Source organism: Protomyctophum bolini, assembly GCF_963924005.1.
Source record: "Protomyctophum bolini genome assembly, chromosome: 24".
NCBI classification, from domain to species: Eukaryota; Metazoa; Chordata; class Actinopteri; order Myctophiformes; family Myctophidae; genus Protomyctophum; species Protomyctophum bolini.
Genome location: NC_137885.1, coordinates 28,641,672 through 28,649,342, shown reverse-complemented (window position 1 = coordinate 28,649,342; position 7,671 = coordinate 28,641,672). Strand labels below are relative to the sequence as shown.

Here is a 7,671-nt window from a genome sequence, read left to right as displayed (position 1 = left end):
TTTTTCATCCCCCGTTCCTTCAAGTTGTCAGAAACACATACAGACATACAGTACAAGGGATACATTCATTTACTTATTATTGGCTCGGAGAAAACCCCAAATCCATTGTGTTGTTGTCGTCGTCTGTGACCGTTTGGACACATGATATTTTTTTACCAACCATTGTTTCTGTTTGTTTGTTTCCAATTGGATGAAAGTTAATTGAAAGTACAGTGTCATATACTTTCATGTATTGTTGTTCATGTATGTTAACTATATTAACTTCCAATGTGATCTCCCGAAATTCCCATTTGAACAAAATAGTCGAGGCGAGTCTCTCTTCCTTTAGAAATAATAATATAAACCAATCTCGTACGTTGCTTCGCTGCCCAATGACCATCAGCTGCGTCGTTCACTTGTGCATTATCAGTCTGGCCCAATCAGATCAATCATGTCCTACGGTCCAATCAGATCAATCATGTCCTACGACGGTCCAATCAGATCAATCATGTCCTACGGTCCAATCAGATCAATCATGTCCTACGACGGTCCAATCAGATCAATCATGTCCTACGGTCCAATCAGATCAATCATGTCCTATACGACCGTCCAATCCATGGCGAGTCCCAAACTGTCTCACCAGTTCGAGACGGTATTACTTATTTCTTTTTTTTAAATTATTATTATTGTTATCATCATTTTTTTTTCTGTTAAAAGAAAAAGAAAACAAAAAACAGTTTCCAAAAAGAGTAAAATTGTGCAACAAAGTTGTGTGAAAATGTCTGTGCTTGTTGACACTAACAGCTCAGACCGCGAGGAGGAGGAGAGTCAAAGGAGGACGTCGTTTCTTTTATAGTTCCAGGACGTGAAAAGTTTGTGAGTTGACGAGTTATGACTAATTGTATGATCCATGGTATATGTATATATATATATATATATACATATATATATATATATATATATATATATATATATATATATATATATATATATATACGACAAAGCGTAACATCTGGCTTCAGCGTTTCCTCGCTGATTTCCCGTCAATATAGTGCCAAAGAAGTCCATGAAGCAGGTTTCCCGTGAAGCGCGGTTGCAACGCGTGCTATAGCGTCCGCAGCGTCACTCAGGTCACGTTTTGCACTCGGTTCCCTATAAGTGAAGACAGACAGTGTTTAGCGGGAGTTCCATTTTTCTCATGGATTGCTAATCTAACCTCTGGGGGTTTAACCCATTCTGAACGGGAACCCATTTTGGGGTTATGTTGTGCTTTAGCTATTGAAAAATAGCAGATCTACAAGCTCATACGATTGTAGGTCTGCTATTTTTGAAAACGACTGACATTTTTTAGAATCTGATCTCAGGTCAGAATGGGTTAATCAGACCAGTGTGTGTGTCCAGTGGAAACCCTCGTATGAATCTGATCTCAGGTCAGAATGGGTTAAACTACTGCAGAAACTATTACTCAAAGGTCCGTGTTGAACCTTTTGCTCATCCAAACGACAGGATAATGTTCCGGTTGGAGTTGCGGTTGTCGCGGCGGCGTCGGTCGGTCTGGTGGGAGGAGTCTCTCCGTGCAGCGTGGCGTCATGAGACGTGCTGTGCTCTGGCAGACAGGCGAGGAGGAGGAGGAGGAGGAGGAGGAAGAGGAAGAGGAGGAACCTAGTGAGAGAGTGGCGACACTATAGCGTTGACTCCCACAGTGGAATGCGGAACTAGTGCTCGTTCTATCTCAATGGGATATAGTTCCAATGTTTGCACGTCGGTTGTTTTTGCACGAACCGTGACGTAATGATGATGTCACGCCAAAATCTGTCAGGCTCCTCCAGGCGATGTCCACGGTCCGCCGTCTGTCATCTGTCTGTCTGTCTGTCTGTCTGTCTGTCTGTCTGTCTGTCTGTCTGTCTGTCTGTCTGTCTGCATGTCTCCATGTCACGGTCTGTGTCTCTCCCTCGCATATACACAATGAATCAATTACAACAGCCGGTTCTCAAAGTCCTCGGGTTCTGTTCGGAATGGACCCTTTAACTGGGTCTGTTAATAACTCCTGAAAGTGCACACATGTAGTAGAGGCCTGCAGGGTCCATTTGGTTCCATCTGTGCAACTCGCACTCGAGTTATTATGGGGCTATTAATTTAAATTAAATATAGTTCAATGTTATGTATGTTCAATGTATAGTTCAAAGTTCGTTTCATAATGAAACAGAACCTTCGAAAAGCACTGAATAAATAAATAAATTATATAATAAATAAGAAAATAAATAAATAAATAAGGACTTTCGTAAACGACCCCGTCAGCATTCTTCCGAGTGTCCAACGATGGTGGCGGCGGTGGTGCTTCTCCTCTTTCTCTCTCTCCATGTGTGTGTGTGTATGTGTGTGTGTGTGTGTGTGTGTGTGTGTGTGTGTGTGTGTGCGCGCGTGCGCGCGTGCGTGCGTGCGTGTGTCGTTCTCTGTCCTCCCTCTCTCTCTCTCTCGCTCTCGTTGACCCCTCTCCGACCTTCAGCGCGCCTCAGATGTGCCTCTTCATGTGCAACGCCAAGTGATCTGACCGCGAGAAGCACCTGCAGGGGACAGACAGGGAGAGACGATCAGAATGAATCAGGGTCAGCTGTGTTGTCACGACGCACACACAGCTGTTTAAGAGGTGAAAGAAGTGGGTACAATTAGTTTCCGTTGGGGATCATGCAACCGATATGGACATTCTTGGCCGATATACCGATACCAATGTTTAACCCATTCTGACCTGAGATCAGATTCATACGAGGTTTCCACTGGACACACACACACTGGTCTGATTAACCCATTCTGACCTGAGATCAGATTAAAAAAATGTCAGTCGTTCTTCGATTTTTCTAAAATAGCAGACCTACAAGCTCGTAGCGCGCCACTCGGTGGCGCGCTACGAGCTTGTAGATCTGCTATTTTTCAATAGCTAAAGCATAACGTGATGCTAACACCAAAATGTGTTCCCATTCAGAATGGGTTAAAGATGGAGTGCCACAATGTTTGTATTTTTCCAGTTTTGTCATGTGTCTATGAGGTGACAGTACTTCATTAGACACCCTGGAGTTGTTTTTATGAGCAATGGTGTGTTAACTTTGTATTTAGGGTTTCTTCCTGGAGGCTGAATTCAACCCTTGACAGTCAAACGAAACGGGCCAATGAAGTAAACAGTAATATAGTGACACCACACTATCAGCCCCTCCCCTAACTTTGGGCTTTGTGTTTTTAAGCATGGTCATACTTTAGCCATTGAAAGATAACAGATCTACAAGCTCAATATCGGCCAATACCGATGATGTGGCGGACACATCGGTGCGTCACTAGTTTCTGTGCACGGTTCCCGTCATATCGTTATGAAGAAGGAGAAGATATGGAATACTTATGGACGTTAGTGCTACACACACAAAAAAAGGTATTGCGATAAAAAGGACCACTTCACCACTTTTCAACCCATCTTCATATAATTGGTCCTCACTAATGTAATCGTTTTCTATACTCTGTGTCTCAACAGGAGGGCTGTGGGCAGTTCATAATAAACCCCTCCACCTGCAGTGACACCATTGTTTAGGCAGATATTTAGAGTTTTGTTATCGCGAGATCGATGGCTTCCATTTACAATACATATTGTACAACTTGTCATGAATACACCGTATAAGCACACCTCGACTTCCATGCGCGGACAAAAGAAGCCGTCTGCCGGCGTCTCTTCCGGGTTTTTTAGACAGCTGGTGGATGGAAATTAAGCTCCACCCACGCGGCAATCTGCCGCTACGGCCAGATTCCCGGAAAAGCGTGCTTCATTTCCATCCACCAGCTGTCTAAAAACCCCGGGAAGAGATGCGGACGGACAGGCGGCTTCTTTTGGCCGCGCATGGAAGTTTGAGGTGTGCCCAGGACAGGCTAGATAGAAAACCTGTGGTTTCCATTAGCTTGGATTCCCCCGTCGATGATGTCACTGGTGGACGAGTTTCTGAACTGCCCACAGCCTCTCCTATGAGACACAGACCGAGTAGGAAAATAAAAAGTGGCATTTTATCATGAACATTAGTGAGGACCAATTATATGAAGGTGGGTTGAAAAGTGCTGAAGTGGTCCTTTAAGCCATTCTGAACGGGAACCCGTTTTGGTGTTAGCATTATGTTATGCTTTAGCTATTGAAAAATAGCAGATCTACAAGCTTGTAGGTCTGCTATTTTTGAAAAATCGAAGAACGACTGACATTTTTAGAATCTGATCTCGGGTCAGAATGGGTTAATCAGACCAGTGTGTGTCCAGTGGAAACCTCGTATGAATCTGATCTCAGGTCAGAATGGGTTAAGCTGCAAAATGTCACATATTTAAGGTAGACTGACACTGGAATAATCCGCAAGCAGAGAGAGAGACAGACAGACAGACAGACAGACAGACAGACAGACAGACAGACAGACAGACAGACAGAGAGCTTGTTATAGCGCCGATGACTACCGCAGAGAGGCGAGGGACGAGAGGAGTTTGTTTAGTCAATAGAGCCAAAATGTTGCCGTTCGCTGCCAGCGAGCGCAAAAGAGCCGCCCGCTTATGCACACGCAATTAGTATATGTGTAATTCATAATCAGCATTTTCAAGCAGCACCCACTCCTAATGACTTCAGCTGTGGTGCATGAATAGCTCAGCAAGAGGCCCTGCAGATGGATTTGTTTAACATATTGTGGCCGGGAACCTCCTTTTGGTGTCAGCATTATGTTATGCTTTAGCTATTGAAAAATAGCAGATCTACAAGCTCATAGCGCGCCACCGAGTGGCGCGCGACGAGCTTGTAGGTCTGCTATTTTTGAAAAATCGAACAACGACTGACATATAGAAACAGCTTTTTCAGAAAACTGTCAGGATGTAGAAGAACATTTTTAGAATCTGATCTCAGGTCAGAATGAAAACTGTCAGGATGTAGAAGACATTTTTTAGAATCTGATCTCAGGTCAGAATGGGTTAAAGAGTGCAGTGAGGGTGGGCGGGGGGGCGGGGGAAGTGCGTAACAGTACATAAACATGTGCCGGCAAAAAGACGAGAGTTAAATTAGACGAATCAGAGGCAACTATACTCTCGCCTGGAATCGGAAAGCGCCGGGAACGCCGGGAAAACCACGTTGACGGCAAAATATCTAGCTGAGTGGAATATCAAAATTGCTCTGAAAGTATAACAGTCAGCCTGTGTTAGGTTTCCACTCAGCTCGTGTTCCTTTTCCACAGATATATTACAACGCAAGTGATGCAAATGGACGTACTGTACCATGATGGAGGCAGGCTTTTGTTTGTTCCGTCGTGTTTACGCATGCAGGTCTACATGAATATAAATATATTCTTTATCCCACGACTTTGTAACCCATTTTTTTCACCCCTGTGTCAATCATCTAATGTGATCCTGGGCTCTACACACCCTCCACCAACCTAGTCCCCATATATGGGGGACAAGGGGAGAGCAACGGACTTAACTCATGCTTCCTTCATGCCTGAGTGTCCAAGTTGCTCCTTTACACCTGACAGGGGGGAGTTTCCCTGGTTGGACGTAGCACGTGGAAGGAACACGTTATTCCAACCAGTTGCAGGGTTCCATTTGTAAAAGAAAAAAAAAAAAAAACAGCTGGGGAGGGCATTGTATTATAACCCATTTCGACCGAGAACCGATTCTACAAAATGTCTTCTAAATCATGACAGTTTTCTGAAAAAAACCCCATGTTTCTATATCAGTGGTTCTCACACTATTTCATGTCAAGGACCCCTGGAATAATATGTATTTGGCCTCCGACCCCCATCTCAAAATATGGTGTTCCAGACCCCCCCCCCCTCCCCCAGAAGCAAAGAGTTGAGTTAAAAACGCTCGCTTTGAAAGAATATATATTTGAGGTACATTTTCACAAAAAATAGCAGGTACCCTCACATGTTCTCCCCGTGTCCCCCTAGGGTAGGTTCCCTCACATGTTCTCCCCGTGTCCCCCTAGGGTAGGTACCCTCACATGTTCTCCCCGTGTCCCCCTAGGGTAGGTACCCTCACATGTTCTCCCCGTGTCCCCCTAGGGTAGGTACCCTCACATGTTCTCCCCGTGTCCCCCTAGGGTAGGTACCCTCACATGTTCTCCCCGTGTCCCCCTAGGGTAGGTTCCCTCACATGTTCTCCCCGTGTCCCCTATAGGGTAGGTACCCTCACATGTTCTCCCCGTGTCCCCCTAGGGTAGGTACCCTCACATGTTCTCCCCGTGTCCCCCTAGGGTAGGTACCCTCACATGTTCTCCCCGTGTCCCCCTAGGGTAGGTTCCCTCACATGTTCTCCCCGTGTCCCCCTAGGGTAGGTACCCTCACATGTTCTCCCCGTGTCCCCCTAGGGTAGGTACCCTCACATGTTCTCCCCGTGTCCCCCTAGGGTAGGTACCCTCACAAAAACATGCAGTAATCCTGGTCTCTAAACTATACCTCCCCCTGGCCAGCCTGATGGAGGGGAAAGGAACTGGTCGGAATAACGTGTTCCTTCCACACGCTACGTCCGGACCGTGGGGAAATCCCCCCCCCTGTCAGTTGAAAAGAAGCAGCTTGGACTCCACATGCATAGAAGGAAGCATGAGGACCACTGCGCTATAGTCGCTAGAGAGAGCAGCAAGATGGTTAAGGGCTTGGCTCAGAGTAATATTTTAATCATGAAAAACTTTCATCAAATTAATGGCTTGTGGGAGTTGGCCTGAGGCCAAGTACACGCAATCACAGCAATATATTTTGGAATTTTAACCCATTCTGGGCGGGAACCCCTTTTGGTGTTAGCACTATGTTATGCTTTATAGCTATTGAAAAATAGCAGATCTACAAGCTCATAGCACGCCACAGAGTGGCGCGCTACGAGCTTGTAGGTCTGCTATTTTTGAAAAATCGAATGAACGACTTGCCATTTTTAGAATCTGATCTCAGGTCAGAATGGGTTCATCAGACCAGTGTGTGTCCAGTGGAAACCTCGTATTAATCTGATCTCAGGTCAGAATGCGTTAAGATGCACGGCGGTAATGGGTCTCGTAGGGCCAGTGATGTACATCCCACCACTCAACTGAAGCCGTGAAACTGTCAAGTATCTTTGGCGTTTTTTTTTTCTTTCTGCTTGCAATTCTGACTTTGGATCTAATCATTCTGGGGTTATTTTCTCATAATTCATGTGACTTGATAGTCCACGCTTCAGAGTTTGTCTTCTCAACCAATTGTGAGATATAGGCAAGTGTCTATGCGTGTGTGTCTGTGAGTGCGTGTGTGTCTGTGCGTGCGTGTGTGTCTGTGAGTGCGTGTGTGTCTGTGCGTGCGTGTGTGTTTGTGCGTGCGTGTGTGTCTGTGTGTGCGTGCGAGAGAGAGAGAGTGAAAGAGAGAAAACAAAAACAAGAGAAAATAAACATTTAAGGCCTCATTATACATTCCGCAGCAGCAGAAATTGGCTTCGATAGACCACTGCTGGCTTTCTATTCCACGTTAATTGCATTCACCTGGGGTCTCTCACGTCTGCATTAGGCCCATGCAGAGCACATGTGTTACGGTTTGGCACCTAATACCTATAGGAGGCGAGCTGTCTAGAAGAGGGTCTGTCTGTCTGTACACCATACACTACAGTGTGTCTGTCTGTCTGTCTGTCTGTCTGTCGTATACGAACAGCTGCAATACCGCTGGGAGACATAGAGTGGCACTG

The 7,671-nt window shown here is 45.5% G+C and overlaps 1 pseudogene across 1 annotated transcript in view; it reads right to left on the bottom strand.

Annotated features, from left to right (window-relative positions):
* Window positions 1-2,491: 2,491 nt before the first annotated feature.
* The window catches only part of LOC308311853 (Krueppel-like factor 7), a 118,782-nt pseudogene continuing 113,602 nt past the window's right edge, over window positions 2,492-7,671 (bottom strand). The window contains exon 5 of the transcript in view: window positions 2,492-2,543. The product of the transcript in view is annotated as a Krueppel-like factor 7 (transcript). The remainder of the gene's footprint in view (window positions 2,544-7,671) is intronic.